Here is a 16,537-nt window from a genome sequence, read left to right on the forward strand (position 1 = left end):
ATATTTATCTCACTTACAGTGGGGAATATAAGTATTTGATGCAATGCCAATTTTGCAAGTTTTCCCAACTACAAAGAATGGAGAGGTATGTAATTATTACCATAGGTACACTTCACCTGTGAGACACAGAATCTTACAATGTGATTTTCTGGATTTAGTTTATGATTTTTATATAATTGATTTGCATTTTATTGCATGAAATAAGTATTTGATCACCTACCAACCAGCAAGAATTCTGGCTCTCGGAGAACTGTTAGTTTTTCTTTAAGAATTTCTCCTACTCTACACTCATTACCTGTATTATTTGCACCTGTTTGAACTTGTTATCTGTATAAAAGACACCTGTCCCCACACTCAATCACACTCCAACCTCTCCACCATTGCCGAAACTTGGCAGATCTGGAGAAGATCTGTATGGAGGAGTGGGCCAACATCCTTGCTGCAGTGTGTGCAAACTCGGGAAAGAACTACTACATGTGACCTCTGTAATTGTAAATAAAGGTTTCTGTAGCAAATATTAAGTTCTGTTCTTCTATTGTAACAAATACTTATTTCATACAATAAAATGCTAATTAATTATGCAAAAATCATACAATGTGATTTTCTGGATTTTTTTAAGATTCTCTCTCTCACAGTTGAAGTTTACTTACAATACAAATTACAGAACTCTCCATTCTTTGCGGGTGGGTAAACTTGCAGAATTGGCAGTGTGTCAAATACTTATTTTCCCCACTGTATGTAGCGCCATTATTTCCACAACGTTTTACTTACATTGTTATTACTGTCCCCATTGGGGCTTACAATCAAAATTCCCCCTCAGTATGTCTTTGGAGTGTGGGAGGAACCCGGAGGAAACCCACACAAACTCCTTGCAAATGTTGTCCTTAGTGAGATTTTAACCTAATTTCAATATTCTACATTACGGGAAAGCATGAGGGCAAAACAAATATTGTGACTGATGTCGCTCCTCACAGACCCATGGCGGAAAAGAGAGAAATCCTCAAAAACACCATGATCCCTATGCTTGATGCCAATGATGAAGTAATGAACATGGGCCCAGATGAGGACGCGGTCACCGCCCCTGACAGTAAACTAATTTTGCTTTGACCCTGATAGAAAAGATTGCTGACATCACCCACCCTAAACCCCAAAACAGATGCTATTCTAACTTTCTTTGGTTGCATAAAATAAACATTTGGTTTTTATAGCAATATGTTATTGATTTGCAGTTTAAAGAGGACTTTTCACTAAAGTTTTCTGGTTGAACTGGTCACATGATGTAATAGTGAGTGCAGAGTGAAATAAAATGATTTTGTTATTTTTGCATTAGACATTAGTGTGATGACTGATGCATCTCTGGACAGACAGTTTGGGGAAGAGGCAGGACAGCAGAGATGTTGACTGTGCTATCAAAGAAGGATAATTGCTGATAGAAGGGTTTGTAATGTGACACAGATAAACTCAGTTGTGCTGCCTCTGCCTCCACACTGACTCATGCAGAATGTTAGACCAGGTGATTAGGGCTGTATCCTCACATCTCACACATTGAGAAACCTGCTCTAAGCTATAGTGGGGCTGTGTTCTTTTTCTGATGTGTTGCTTGTTGCTTATGCTTTTTTTCATAGGTTGAAAAGGGCTTAGGTCCATCAAGTTCAACCTTTCTCCACCAATTGTGTATTTTGTCACTAAATTAACTATAACCCACAATGTTATGTGTATTGAGGAAATCATCCAGCTCTTTTTTAAAAGTGGTTATAGTGTCTGCCATTACTACCTCTTGTGGTCGGCATTCCAAAATCTGACTGCTCTAACTGTAAAGAACACTTTCCTAATTAGCTGCAATTATTATTTTTCTTACATCGGTAATGAGTGCCCCCTAGTCCTAAGTATGGTCCTTGCAAATGTAGAGATTAGACTGAAAGAATCCATTGTATCTTTCTCCTGAAACATCTGGCTCATATCAAGAAACTTGAGCAAGTTGACATTTCCTTTTTATGCACGCATTCCTTCTGTTATTATAGCCTTTTACCTACATACTAGAGGTTGTAAATTTCACAGTATAGATAAGCTTTGTAAGAGAATGTGAAATAATGAGCGCTAGTGCGCATGTCTGCAAATGCATAACTCTTTTTCTTTATAAAGGAGGGGTAAAGCCCAGAGAGTCAGACGCGCTCCTGAGCTTCCCCTGTATATGATCACACAATACTTTGTTTGCGTGTCATTTACCTGGAAGCTTACCTCCAGTAAGCCAGGGACTGAGAAGGACTTAACATTTCTTTGGCGCATCGAACAGGGACCTGAGATAAGAGTATTTGCTCGAGATTTACCTGCGGATACGGACAACGGAGATCTGGGATAATGGACGGCAAATGAACTGAAAAACCTGGCCAGGTAAGAGACATTATTAGTTCTCTTTTATCTGCCCTGTATTATCCGAAAGATCTCTATGAGCCGTGTCACGCTGGGTTAGTCTAGTAGTGAGTAGATACCTATAAAACTCGGGTTACCATATTGTATAGACTTATGAGTCCTGTCCCTGGCAGTGTGTGAACAGTGTGAAGGTTGTGGTATGTTGTGAAAGAAGAGCAAAAGTGCATAGAAAAATAAGCCGAAATAGTTGGGGTATAAGCCTTATACACGGAAGTCAGCCTAACTGGGTCATGTGGTTGCGTTCTTCTTCTCCGCCCATGCTTGACTATTCATTAAGTGCTTAACCTCCTTCATTTCTGGATAAGGTTTGATAGAATGAGCCCAGGACGCGGGTTTTCATGAGCCTGGGACAAGTATGCTAACTGACACAGAAAGTTTTGTGATCTGTATGGTGTTGATGGGTCTGTTTGCGTGCATAATAGCACTTAAGTACGTCCTGCATATTAGAAGAAATGGAGCAGATCAGCCCTTCAATATTTTAGCTCCTTAGGAGAGAAGGCAACGAGACGCCACCAACAGAGGAAGTGGTTGTCCAAACGTCACCTAGGGTAGTCATAGCTAATATTGAAAAGGAAAATGGGAACGGAGCAGATCAGCCCTTCAATATTTTAGCTCCCTAGGAGAGAAGGCAACGAGACATCACCATAGAGTAAGTGATTGTCCAAACGTCACCTAGGGTAGTCATAGCTAATATTGAAAAGAAAAATGGGAAATAAACAGACCAAAACTGTCTTAGGACAAGTGGAAGCAGCAGATATCATACAGGAAAGATGTGGAAAGACAGTCAGAAGGCAGATTAGAAGAGTAAGAGAAAAATTGGGAATTTCAGAAGCACTTATGTTTAGTACAGAATGGGAAAGACTGAGTAAAGAACGAGGTGGAATTATCAAAGACAATGGGTGGGAAGAAATCATACATTGTATGATAGAGGTCTCATTAGGACCTAAATGTTTTGCATCCAGATTTTTGTATGCCAGAGGTGCCCCAACATGTCTTTTAGGAACTGATGTATTAAAGAAATTAGAAGCTAACATCAAATTTAGGGACGATGGCACAGTTATGCTGACTATCCCTGATGATGCAGAATCATTAGAACAATATGTCAGAATTCAGGCTTTTGAGGATTATACTGAAGAAAAAGAGTACAACACAGATCTAGACCTCTCAACGGTCCCAGAAACACTGTGGGCACAGGGTGACACTGATGTGGGATTATTGCATATTTCTCCTGTAAAATTATCTGTGCAACCAGGAACTGTTCTCCCACAGCTCAGACAATACCCTGTGAGTGCCCAGCAGGAACTAGCGATTACAAAACAGATAGAGGAATATAGAGAGAAAGGAGTTCTGGTAGAGATACAATCACCTGCTAACACTCCTCTGTATCCAGTCAAGAAGAGAACTCTTGATAAGGGTTCCATGCCCAAATATCGTATGGTACATGATCTAAGAGAAATAAACAAAGTTCTAGATCCAATCACCCCAGTTGTACCCAATCCTCATACGTTACTATCACAGATACCAGCCAGTTCTCAAGTGTTTACTGTAATAGATCTTTCAAATGCATTTTTCTCGGTTCCTTTACACCAAGATAGTTGGCATTTGTTTGCATTTACATTTAAGGGCAAACAGTTGGCGTGGACACGCCTTCCACAGGGAATGATACACTCCCCTACTCTTTATTCAAATGCCCTACAAACAGTTCTTCAGAGGTTTGAACCTGAATCACAGGTAGTAATTTTGCAGTATGTGGATGACCTACTACTTTGCTGCCCAGACCTAGAAACTGCAGAAAGGTCCACTGTGAGTTTACTATGTTTTCTAGAAAAAGAAGGGTGTAAAGTGAATAGACAAAAGCTACAAGTTTGTCAGATCAAAGTGGTCTTTCTAGGTCATTGCATTTCTCAAGGTAAAAAGCATCTTACACCTCAAAGAACTGAAGCAATAAGACAGATGAATGAGCCTAGAAATCATAAACAGCTACGAGCATTTTTAGGAATAGTGTCAGACAATGGATTATACATGCCAGTCAACTAATGCAATCACTGTATGACTGTGTAAAAAGTGAACCTTATTTGTTGACAAAAGAAGGTCAGATTTCGTTCCAACAATTAAAAGATGCCCTTGTTTCAGCTCCAGCGTTAGGGCTACCAGACTACACCAAACCATTTCAGCTTATGGCTGCAGAAGTTGATTCCCATGCTACAGGAGTTCTTACCCAGAAGCATGCAGGGAAACAAAGACCAATTGCATATCTTTCAGCAAGGTTAGATCCAGTAGCTAAAGCAGCGCCAACCTGTGTACGTGTAGTTGTTGCTGTCTCACTATTGTTGGACAAAGCATCAGAAATTGTCCTAGAGCATCCACTCACAGTTCAAACTACACATGATGTTTATGGGATATTAAACCAGGTCCAACCAAAACACATTTCCATGGCCAGACATTTGCGGCTACAGTGTTCTTTGCTGCTTCCCTCTACTATCACATTTGTAAGGCTTCAGACTCTCAATTTAGCTACACTGCTACCTCTCGAGTCTGAAGGGGGGAATAAGGACACTGATCCACACGCAAATTTTTTCCTACAGACACACATGATTGTACAGAGCTCATTTTACAAGAAACGGTAGGCTTACCCAATGTATCCGAAACACCACTTCAAAATCCAGATTTAGAGCTGTTTATAGACGGTAGTAGGTTTGCAGATGACACAGGTAACTTTCATACAGGGTATGCAGTTGTGTCAGAATCTGAAACTCTCAAAGCAGAACCACTTCCACCAAAACAGTCTGCACAAGAAGCAGAACTAACAGCATTAATTGAAGCGCTAAAAATAGCTGAGAATCAGACAGCTAATATATACACTGATTCTAGGTATGCACATGGTATTGTGTTTGACTTTGGAGTAATCTGGAGAGCTAGAGGTTACATGACAGCGTCAGGCCAACCTGTAAAACATGCTTCTCTGATCAAACAGATCTTAGAGGCTGCACAAGAAACAAAAGAAGTAGCAGTAATTAAGGTAGCTGCACATGTGAGACTCGACACTAGGGAATCTAGGGGAAATGATAGGGCTGATAAAGCAGCCAAGGCAGCAGCGGTCAAACCCTTACAGCAGGTTCATACTGTAAACCCCACAGAAAATACTGAAGATAGACTGAGACAAGCACAGGAAGATGCAGGAGAAGAGGAGAGGGACAGGTGGAAAAAGGAAGGGGCAGAAGAACAAGCAGGAATTTGGAAGAAAGATGGACTAATATGTCTACCTAGAGCCTGGTACCCGATTGTAGTTGGTGGACTACACCACCCTACTCATGTGTCTGCAAATGCAATGACACTACTGGCAAAGCAAGTCTGGTTGGCTCCAGGTTTTGGCAATTACGCAAGAGACTATTGTGCTGCATGCGCTATATGCCTGGCACATAATCCCGGACAGACGACAAAGACCCCTATGAAGCACCACGTCCGACCTCTCTATCCGTTTCAGCGATTACAAATAGACTTTATCCAGCTGCCAAAAAGTAATGGGTATGAGTATGTGTTGGTGTGTGTGGACATGTTCTCGGGGTGGCCAGAGGCCTATCCAGTTCGGAAGGCTTCAGCTAAAAACACTGCTGTAAAGCTAGTTGCCGAGCTGATACCCCGTTACGGTCTCCCTGAAGTGATCGAGTCAGATAGGGGTACTCATTTCACTGGAGAAATATTTCAAAATGTACTGAAAATGTTGGGTGTTGAAAGTCAGTTACACACTCCATACCATCCTCAAAGTTCCGGTAAGGTGGAACGCATGAATGGAACTTTAAAATTAAAAATACAGAAAGCCATGGCTGAAACAGGAAAGCCTTGGACAGAATGCCTTCCACTGGCCCTTTACTCAATACGCAATACCCCAAGGGGTAAGACTAAACTGTCTCCATATGAAATTTTGTTTGGCAGGACTGCCAATTTAGGATGTTATTTTCCACAACAACTTGTGTTAAATATTGAGTCATTGACTTCTTATGTGCAAAATCTTCAGAAACAATTAACTAAGGTGCATGCACAAGTTTTTGCTTCTCTTCCAGATCCTGACAACACTGAAGGAAGTCACAAGTTGGAACCAGGTGATCAAGTCTATGTAAAAAGACACACCAGAAAGGCTCTTGAACCAAGATTTGACGGACCCTTCCAAGTCCTGTTGACAACACCTACATCAGTCAAGCTTGAAGGAAAGGCATCATGGATACATGCAAGCCACTGCAAAAAAGCAGTACAAAACTCATGATATTGATGTTAATAATGTTAACACAGATGTGGGATAAATTAGTTAGAGCCACGGATTATCTAGATGATCAGATTTGGGATATATTGGACATATACTAAACACTAGTATAGCTGTACAGAATCAGCTTATAATAGTCATCAACCAACATACTCTGGTATTGGATTACCTAACTGCCTCACAAGGAGGTATGTGTCAAATCATCGGACCCACCTGCTGTCATTGTATAGACCCGAATAGTACTATGAGTATGACATTTAAATTAGGGGACGTACAACGACTCAGAGATCAGTATGATAAAGACAATGACCAGAATAAGGATAGCTGGTGGTCTGATACTTTCTCTTTTCTCAACCCAGCCAACTGGTTCAGAGGGATTGGTGGGTGGGTTGCTGGGATCATGCAGAGCATAATACATATAGTTATAATTATTGTAGTCATATACGTACTATTCCAGATTGTGCTCAAGGGTATCTCAGTATGCACAGATAAACTTTGTGTAATAGATGCAAGAGTATAAAGTTTTTTTTTTTTTTTTTCTTCCTTCTTATGTTATCCTCTAGTGATTCTAATTAATATTACTGTACTAATTTTTGTTTTTATATTTTAGTATACTGCTAAAGAAGAAAATAATTTGCGATAGAAGAATTAATACTAGATTTGATTCTCTTATTAATAATATAAGTGTGTGTATGTGTAATACCAAAAATAAAGGCTTTGTCTTTGGCCCTATGGTAATAAATAAAAGGAATATGTCAAAGGGGGGAATTGTAGAGATTAGACTGAAAGAATCCATTGTATCTTTCTCCTGAAACATCTGGCTCATATCAAGAAACTTGAGCAAGTTGACATTTCCTTTTTATGCACGCATTCCTTCTGTTATTATAGCCTTTTACCTACATACTAGAGGTTGTAAATTTCACAGTATAGATAAGCTTTGTAAGAGAATGTGAAATAATGAGCGCTTGTGCGCATGTCTGCAAATGCATAACTCTTTTTCTTTATAAAGGAGGGGTAAAGCCCAGAGAGTCAGACGCGCTCCTGAGCTTCCCCTGTATATGATCACACAATACTTTGTTTGCGTGTCATTTACCTGGAAGCTTACGTCCAGTAAGCCAGGGACTGAGAAGGACTTAACACAAAGAATAAGTCATGTGCTAAACCTTTGTATTGACCACACACATATATTATATATGTTAATGAGATCTCATGTAAGAAGCCCAACTTTTCCACCTCTCATCATATGAGAGGCCTTCCATCCCATGTAATAATCTAATTTCCCACTTTTGAACTAATTCTAATTTCTGAATATCCTCTTTTAAATGTGCAGCCGTAAAGTGGATCCCATATTCTAGATGTGGCCAGTGTCATAGAGGGAAAAGAAGTACACCCCCAGTGAAAACTCTCTGGCAATTCCCACTCTGATTTCACAAAAGTTACCTTAGTAACAACAAGTATTTTGATTACTAATATCTACTTAACTGAGGCAAATTTAAAAAAAAGTTTTATTCCACTTTACTGCCCATATTACATCATGTGTCCAGTTCAACAAGAAACATTTATGATGAACAGTCTTCTTTACAGAGAACCTGTCATCAAGAAAATACAGTTTAAAATGCAGGTTCCATATTAGAGAGCTGAGGAAGCGGAGTACATTGAGATATAGTTTTGTGAGGAAAGATTCAGTAAAACCCATTTTTTAATCCCTTCACGTCATTGAGGTTTTCCCTTTTTGCGTTTCTGTTTTTTCTCCCCTTCTGAAAACATATTAGAAACGCAATGAAAAGAAAAACAACCTTGTAAAAATCGTCTCTTAAAGAATCTTGTCGGTAAAAGATCCGTAGACGTAGAGGTAATAATCTATGGGAAACATAGAGAAGTGTTTATTATCAAAATACTGATTTCTGTGGTTTCTGTTACAGGAAAACATGAGAATAAGCTAAATATTGGAAAGCATGAAGCTCCTCGCGGACGCTGGGCTGAAAAAAGGGACGAGCTCAAAAACATCAGAATCCCTCCCGGTCGGGTTAGTGATCTGGTCGCCAAATTCAACTCATATCAGAACGCGAGCGTCAACTCTGACAGTAAGTACTCAGGACTTTTATGACAAATTTAATGGGAAAACGCCTTTATAAAAAAAGTCTCTTAAAGGAAAATGTCAGTGAATAAACCCTAGACACAGAGGTAACTCTACTGGTTTGGTCCATCTTTTTAATACATCACTGTACCAGTTAGAGGTTATAACATTTATATGATGTTTATTTTATATATTTATCTCACTTACAGTGGGGAATATTAGTATTTGATGCAATACCAATTTTGCAAGTCTTCCCAACTACATCGAATGGAGAGGTATGTAATTATTACCATAGGTACACTTCACCTGCTGTGAGAGACAGAATCTTACAATGTGATTTTCTAGATTTAGTTTATGATTTTTACATCATTGATTTGCATTTTATTGTATGAAATAAGTATTTGATCACCTACCAACCAGCAAGAATTCTGGCTCTCGGAGAACTGTTAGTTTTTCTTTAAGAATTTCTCCTACTCTACACTCATTACCTGTATTACTTGCACCTGTTTGAACTTGTTATCTGTATAAAAGACACTTGTCCACACACTCAATCAATCACACTCCAACCTCTCCACCATTGCCGAAACTTGGCAGATCTGAAGAAGATCTGTATGGAGGAGTGGGCCAACATCCCTGCTGCAGTGTGTGCAAACTCGGGAAAGAACTACTACATGTGACCTCTGTAATTGCAAATAAAGGTTTCTGTAGCAAATATTAAGTTCTGTTCTTCTATTGTAACAAATACTTATTTCATACAATAAAATGCTAATTAATTATGCAAAAATCATACAATGTGATTTTCTGGATTTTTTAAAGATTCTCTCTCTCAGGCCGGCCTCACACTCGGCGTAAGACAATACGGTCCGTTTTTTACGTCCGTACTACGGCCGTAATACGGAGAAATGTTCCCAAAATAGTGATCCGTAGTCAGGGTGTGTCAGCGTATTTTGCGCATGGCATCCTCCGTATGTAATCCGTATGGCATCCGTACTGCGAGATTTTCGCGCAGGCTTGCAAAACCGACATCTAATGGATTTATGTGCTCAAATGTTAGGGAAAACATATATACAGTATATATATATATATTATATATATATATATATATATATGTCATTGAGACACATATATATATATTCTGTATTTAGATTTCATTCAGCGCGATAGCTGTGAAAAGCCGGTAATTCAATTGCCGGCTTTTCATTTCTCCTGCACAAACCCGACAGGATATGAGACATGGTTTACATACAGTAAACCATCTCATATCCCCTTTTCTTTTGCATATTCCACACTACTAATGTTAGTAGTGTGTATGTGCAAAATTTCAGCGCTGTAGCTGCTAAAATAAAGGGTTAAATGGCGGAAAAAATTGGCGTGGGCTCCCGCGCAATTTTCTCCGCCAGAGCGGTAAAGCCAGTGACTGAGGGCAGATATTAATAGCCAGGAGAGGGTCCATGGTTATTGGCCCCCCCGTGGCTAAAAACATCTGCCCCCAGCCACCCCAGAAAAGGCACATCTGGAAGATGCGCCTATTCTGGCACTTGGCCACTCTCTTCCCACTCCCTGTAGAGGTGGGATATGGGGTAATGAAGGGTTAATGCCACCTTGCTATTGTAAGGTGACATTAAGCCAGATTAATAATGGAGAGGCGTCAATTATGACACCTATCCATTATTAATCCAATTGTAGGAAAGGGTTAAAAAACACACACACACACATGATTTAAAAGTATTTTAATGAAATAAACACAGCGGTTGTTGTAATAATTTATTGTTCTCTCAATCCATCAGGAACACCCTCGCTTGGAAAAATAATAAACGCACAAGATACATACCCTCTGATGTCAGATCACGTCCCACGATGTAATCCATCTGAAGGGGTTAACTAATATTACAGGCAGGAGCCCTGCTAATGCCGCGGTGTGCTCCTGCTTGTAATTCCCCGGCGAATGAATGAAATGTAGGTCATTGACCTACATTTCCTTCAGTCGCGGTGATGCGCCCCCTGGTGGATGTCCTCATATGACCTGGAGTGTGGGAAAAAGTTCCCAGGCTGCAGTTCATGAGAACATCCACCAGAGGGCGCCTCACCGCGACTCAATGTAAGTATAGATCACTGCTTTCCTTTCAGCACCCGGGGGATTACAGACACGAGCGAGTGGTTTATCGCAGCTCGTGCCTGTAATATTAGTTAACCCCTTCAGATGGATTACATCGTGGGACGTGATCTGACATCAGAGGGTATGTATCTTGTGCGTTTATTATTTTTCCAAGCGAGGGTGTTCCTGATGGATTGAGAGAGCAATAAATTATTACAACAACCACTGTGTTTATTTCATTAAACTACTTTTAAATCGTGTGTGTGTGTTTTTTAACCCTTTCCTACAATTGGATTAATAATGGATAGGTGTCATAATTGACGCCTCTCCATTATTAATCTGGCTTAATGTCACCTTACAATAGCAAGGTGGCATTAACCCTTCATTACCCCATATCCCACCGCTACAGGGAGTGGGAAGAGAGTGGCCAAGTGCCAGAATAGGCGCATCTTCCAGATGTGCCTTTTCTGGGGTGGCTGGGGGCAGATGTTTTTAGCCACGGGGGGGGGCAATAACCATGGACCCTCTCCTGGCTATTAATATCTGCCCTCAGTCACTGGCTTTACCATTCTGGCAGAGAAAATTGCGCGGGAGCCCACGCCAATTTTTTCCGCCATTTAACCCTTTATTTTAGCAGCTACAGCGGCCAAATTTTGCACATACACACTACTAACATTAGTAGTGTGGAATATGCAAAAAAAAAGGGATATGAGATGGTTTACTGTATGTAAACCATGTCTCATATCCTGTCGGGTTTGTGCAGGAGAAATGAAAAGCCGGCAATTGAATTACCGACTTTTCACTAACACCGCTGCGTATTTCTCGCAAGTCACACTGCTGGTCAGTGTAGAATCCGTATTTTTCTCGCCCCCATAGACTTTCATTGGTGATTTTTTTGCGCAATACGGTGACAAACGCAGCATGCTGCGATTTTGTACGGCCGTAGAAAGCCGTATAATACTGAACCGTAATATACGGCTAATAGGAGCAGCCCCATTGAGAATAATTGTACCGTTTATTTTGCGAGTTTTACGGACGTAGTTTATGCGCTCATACGTCCGTAAAACTCGCTAGTGTGAGGCCGGCCTCACAGTTGAAGTTTACTTACATTAAAAATTACAGAACTCTCCATTCTTTGTAGGTGGGTAAACTTGCAGAATTGGCAGTGTGTCAAATACTTATTTTCCCCACTGTATGTAGCGCCATTATTTCCACAACGTTTTACTTACATTGTTATCACTGTCCCCATTGGGGCTTACAATCAAAATCCCCCCCTCAGTATGTCTTTGGAGTGTGGGAGGAACCCGGAGGAAACCCACACAAACTCCTTGCAAATGTTGTCCTTAGTGAGATTTTAACCTAATTTCAATATTCTACATTACGGGAAAGCATGAGGGCAAAACAAATATTGTGACTGATGTCGCTCCTCACGGACCCATGGCGGAAAAGAGAGAAATCCTCAAAAACACCATGATCATACAGGTCCTGTGTGACCATGCACCCTCGCACGTACCCACAGCCTATGAAGTGACGTCCTTAATCCATGTAATGGCGAAATAAAGGACTTTTATTGTAACACGATTTGGTGAGTGCCACATCTTCCTCTGTCTCTGGTGTACGCATTTTTCAAAGACTATATATATGATGTCGAGCACCACAAGAAGCGTGTTGAACACCACCTGCTGAGTAACAATCGGACTAGTTTTGGTCGCTTGATCTATACCGTTGTATCTGGTGCCGTTCTTCTTGCTTTTTTCATTTTTGAATAGTTTTTTTTTTTTTTTTACCATGCTCACTAAATGCTAAAACTGACCTGCCATTATGATTCTCCAGCTGAGTTCTCTTACACCAAATATGTCTAGGTTCTTTTTATTTACGGTAAGTGGTGAGCAATAAATCGAAAGTTTGTAAAAAAAACCAAAAAAAAAACAATGGCACCATTTTCCTAGACACATAATGTCTCCAATTTTTAGGATCTTGGGCCGGGTGAGGGCTTATTTTTTGCACATCGAGCTGACATTTTATTGATGCTATATTGGTGCAGACATGATCTTTTGATTGCCTGTTATTGCAATGTTGCGGAGACCAAAGAAACTTAATTCTGAAATTTTGATTTTTTTTTTTTTTTCTCATTACATTAGTTACTGATCAGATTAATTATTTTTATATTTTGATAGCTCGGACATTTCTGAATGCTTTGATACCAAATATGTGTCTATTCAAATTTTTTTGTTTTATCACTTTATTTTGAATGGAGTAAAAGCGAGTGATTTGAATTTTTATTTTTTTAATTCTCTTCATGTTTTTAAAAACATTTGTTTCCACTTTTTACTTGTTTCAATACTCTATTTAGGAGACTTGAAGCTGCAATCATCTGTTCGCTTCAGCCCTGCTGCCTGTAGCAGAAATGATCATTTACTATGAGCGCTGGGCTTAGGGCGGCGCTCATAGCAGATCAGCAATGACAACCACAGGGGTCTCTTGCAGACCCCGGGTTGTCATGCTATCCCATTGGCACCTCGTATTTATGTGACGGGCATGACGATGGGTGAGATTAGTGACGCGCTTCTGCCGTGAACATGATAAATGCAGCCGTTTTGTAAATTGACAGCAGCATTTAACAGGTTAACAGCTATGGGTGGATCATGATTACACTCACGGCTGTTAGGGGCACATGACAGTGTGATCAGATCAGCTCTCATGTGCCTAAAAACATGAAGGTTCATAATAGTAGCCTGCATGTAATGCAGAGCACAAACTATGACGTATATATATATGTCATAGGTCATGTAGGAGTTAATCATTTAAACTTCTGCTCTTTCTGGGATTTGTGGTCCAGTGGGCAGTCCTATCCGTGGTTGACAGCTACCTCTGTATACATACATGGACAAAGAAATGTGTCAGTTAGTGATAGTACCGCCAATTGGTCCGAAAATCCAAGAAAAAGCAAAGGAACCAATGATTAAAACACAGGTAACACTGAATGTTTTCTCACACAACTACATTATATATGAATCTACTCATCCCCCAGATCTATTATATGATGTCTGCAGATAGAACTGTGTTTTCATGGTGACAGTTTCCCCTTAAGTCATTTCCTAGTATGCTGGGGGTCTCCAATCCCAGGATGGCTGTAGAGTAGAATCAATGTTCTTTTCATGATCAACTAGTCTCACTAACATTGTATTTTACAGGACATCAAGAGGACAAAAAACATGTTCCACCTCCTCTGCTTATTTTTCTTAAAGCATCTGAACGTCCTACTGGCTTCTCGGAAGATGAAGCCCGTCCCAGCCAAAACCGACAGTAAGTTCTTAAGACTTAAATATATGTTTAATGATATACAGTATGTTATGTTCTAGCATTAACAAGCAGTGGGATAACTAGTTAGAAATTGATCACTCCAGACCTTAATGTTGATAGCGATATTTTTAATTGTGCAAGCTAAAGCTTCAGACTGGGAGCCAAAACCGGTCTTTGTATGGAGTCTAGCTGGTACCGGCAACATATTATTACTATTATTTATTCATATAGCACCATTGATTCCATGGTGATGTACATGAGAAGGGGTTAAACACAAATTACAGCTATCACTTACAGTAAGCAAAGTAACAGTGACAGAGTGATACAGAGGGGAGTTTCCATACTGGTTCTGTTAATGTTTCTAAAATCCATTTCCTTTCAATAAGAGACTAATCGATAATCTAGTAGTCAATCTGTCAGAGGATGGCCTGTAAGGCTAGGATCAGTTCATTGCCTGTAAAGACTGTAATATAATGTAAGAAGCCTCTTCAGAGAGGCAGAGGACATGAACAGTAGTGCCATCTATTCCAAGTAGCAATCTTAAAAGTCACTATCGACTTTTTAAAAAACCTTGCCACATAACTTAGGAAAAGAAGCCAAAGCAGAAATTCCCATTGCAGATATGTGTTTCGGGGTGTTTGATGCTCATCAGTGTAAAGCAAGAGATCTGATTTTCCTGCGTGAGAGACGTCTGACATGGGGCTTAAGGGTTTAGGTTTCTTCGTGTAGACAATTCTTCCCTGGGAATTTGAGAGAGTTCACATCCTCTTCCTCTCTGAAGAGGCCATTTACTTATTCAGATTCCCTGGGAAGCATTGCATTTCCTTTAAGTCTCCACAAGCAATATAATCTGGAAATAATGAATGACATATATACTTTTCCAGCTGTCTTGCTCATTAAAATCTGTCTCCATATCCATATAGTCATCTTTACTGTTTTGCTAATGTTGTGACATTTATTTTGCAGGTGAGGCAGGGCGGGGTCTCGCTGTGAACCCACAAAGAACATGGGATCCAGCTGGAGACGACTTTACATCAGCACCGGATATGACATTACTGGACATTCAACAGCTAGACGCACTCACTGAATAAGTGAGTTTCCTACTGCAGAACGAGGCAGATTCCAGACTTGGTCTCTGTTCTCCACCCCTGGATGTACCATTACTGGACATTCAGCAGCAAGCAGCTAGATGCACTCACTGAATAAGTGAGTTTCCTACTGCAGAACGAGGCAGATTCCGGGCTCGGTCTCTGTCCTCCACCCCTGGATGTACCATTACTGGACATTCAGCAGCAAGCAGCTAGATGCACTCACTGAATAAGTGAGTTTCCTACTGCAGAACGAGGCAGATTCCGGGCTCGGTCTCTGTCCTCCACCCCTGGATGTACCATTACTGGACATTCAGCAGCAAGCAGCTAGATGCACTCACTGAATAAGTGAGTTTCCTACTGCAGAACGAGGCAGATTCCAGACTTGGTCTCTGTCCTCCACCCCTGGATGTAACATTACTGGACATTCAGCAGCAAGCAGCTAGATGCACTCACTGAATAAGTGAGTTTCCTACTGCAGAACGAGGCAGATTCCGGGCTCGGTCTCTGTTCTCCACCACTGGACATTACTGGACATATGGGCAGCACGGTGGCGCAGTGGTTAGCACAGCAGCCTTGCAGCGCTGGAGTCCTGGGTTCAAGCCCCACCAAGGACAACATCTGCAAAGAGTTTGTATGTTCTCTCCGTGTTTGCGTGGGTTTCCTCCGGGTTCTCCGGTTTCCTCCCACATTCCAAAGACATACTGATAGGGAATTTAGATTGTGAGCGCTATATAAAAATAAAGATTATTATCATCAGGGCCACATTTTAAATGTTTATTGCCTTGGCTTCTATGAGAACTTTTACATTAACATCTAGAATAAAGTTACTAAAGAAGTTAGTGAATAATATGTAGCAGTGTATCTGAGCCTCTATGGATCTTTATAACACAGATTATACATTGCATTGTGAGGAAGGATTATTTCGTATAGTCATTGAACACCTGGCTGCTTATAAGCATATTTCCTTACAAAGATGTAAATTGGGGTACATTTGTGTTGTTGTAAAAAATGAAGATGATTAAAGAAGATTTAAAAGTGACACAAAATGTGGAACTGGTTGTATATCAGTCTAGGTGGCATTATATACTTCAGTGTTGCTAGAACATAAATTGCACAGTATTCAAAGAGTAACTTGTCATTTTAATTTTAAGTTTGTTAATCAAGAATACTAATGAAAATGCAATATATATTATCAGAGAATTGTGCTTCTTCCTCTGGACTGACCTTTCAATCTCAATTCAATCAAAATTCTATCAAATCTGTATTCAGTTGTAAAGGGGTGG

At 40.3% G+C, this 16,537-nt stretch overlaps 1 pseudogene across 1 annotated transcript in view; it reads left to right on the forward strand.

Moving 5' to 3' along the window:
* LOC143804464 (DNA-directed RNA polymerase I subunit RPA2-like) overlaps positions 1–16,537 on the forward strand; it is a 129,403-nt pseudogene that overhangs the window by 787 nt on the left and 112,079 nt on the right. Inside the window, exons 2-3 of the transcript XR_013221029.1 lie at positions 8,611–8,772; positions 14,055–14,166. The product of XR_013221029.1 is annotated as a DNA-directed RNA polymerase I subunit RPA2-like (transcript). The remainder of the gene's footprint in view (positions 1–8,610; positions 8,773–14,054; positions 14,167–16,537) is intronic.

The sequence above is a fragment of the Ranitomeya variabilis genome, chromosome 2, assembly GCF_051348905.1.
Source record: "Ranitomeya variabilis isolate aRanVar5 chromosome 2, aRanVar5.hap1, whole genome shotgun sequence".
NCBI classification, from domain to species: Eukaryota; Metazoa; Chordata; class Amphibia; order Anura; family Dendrobatidae; genus Ranitomeya; species Ranitomeya variabilis.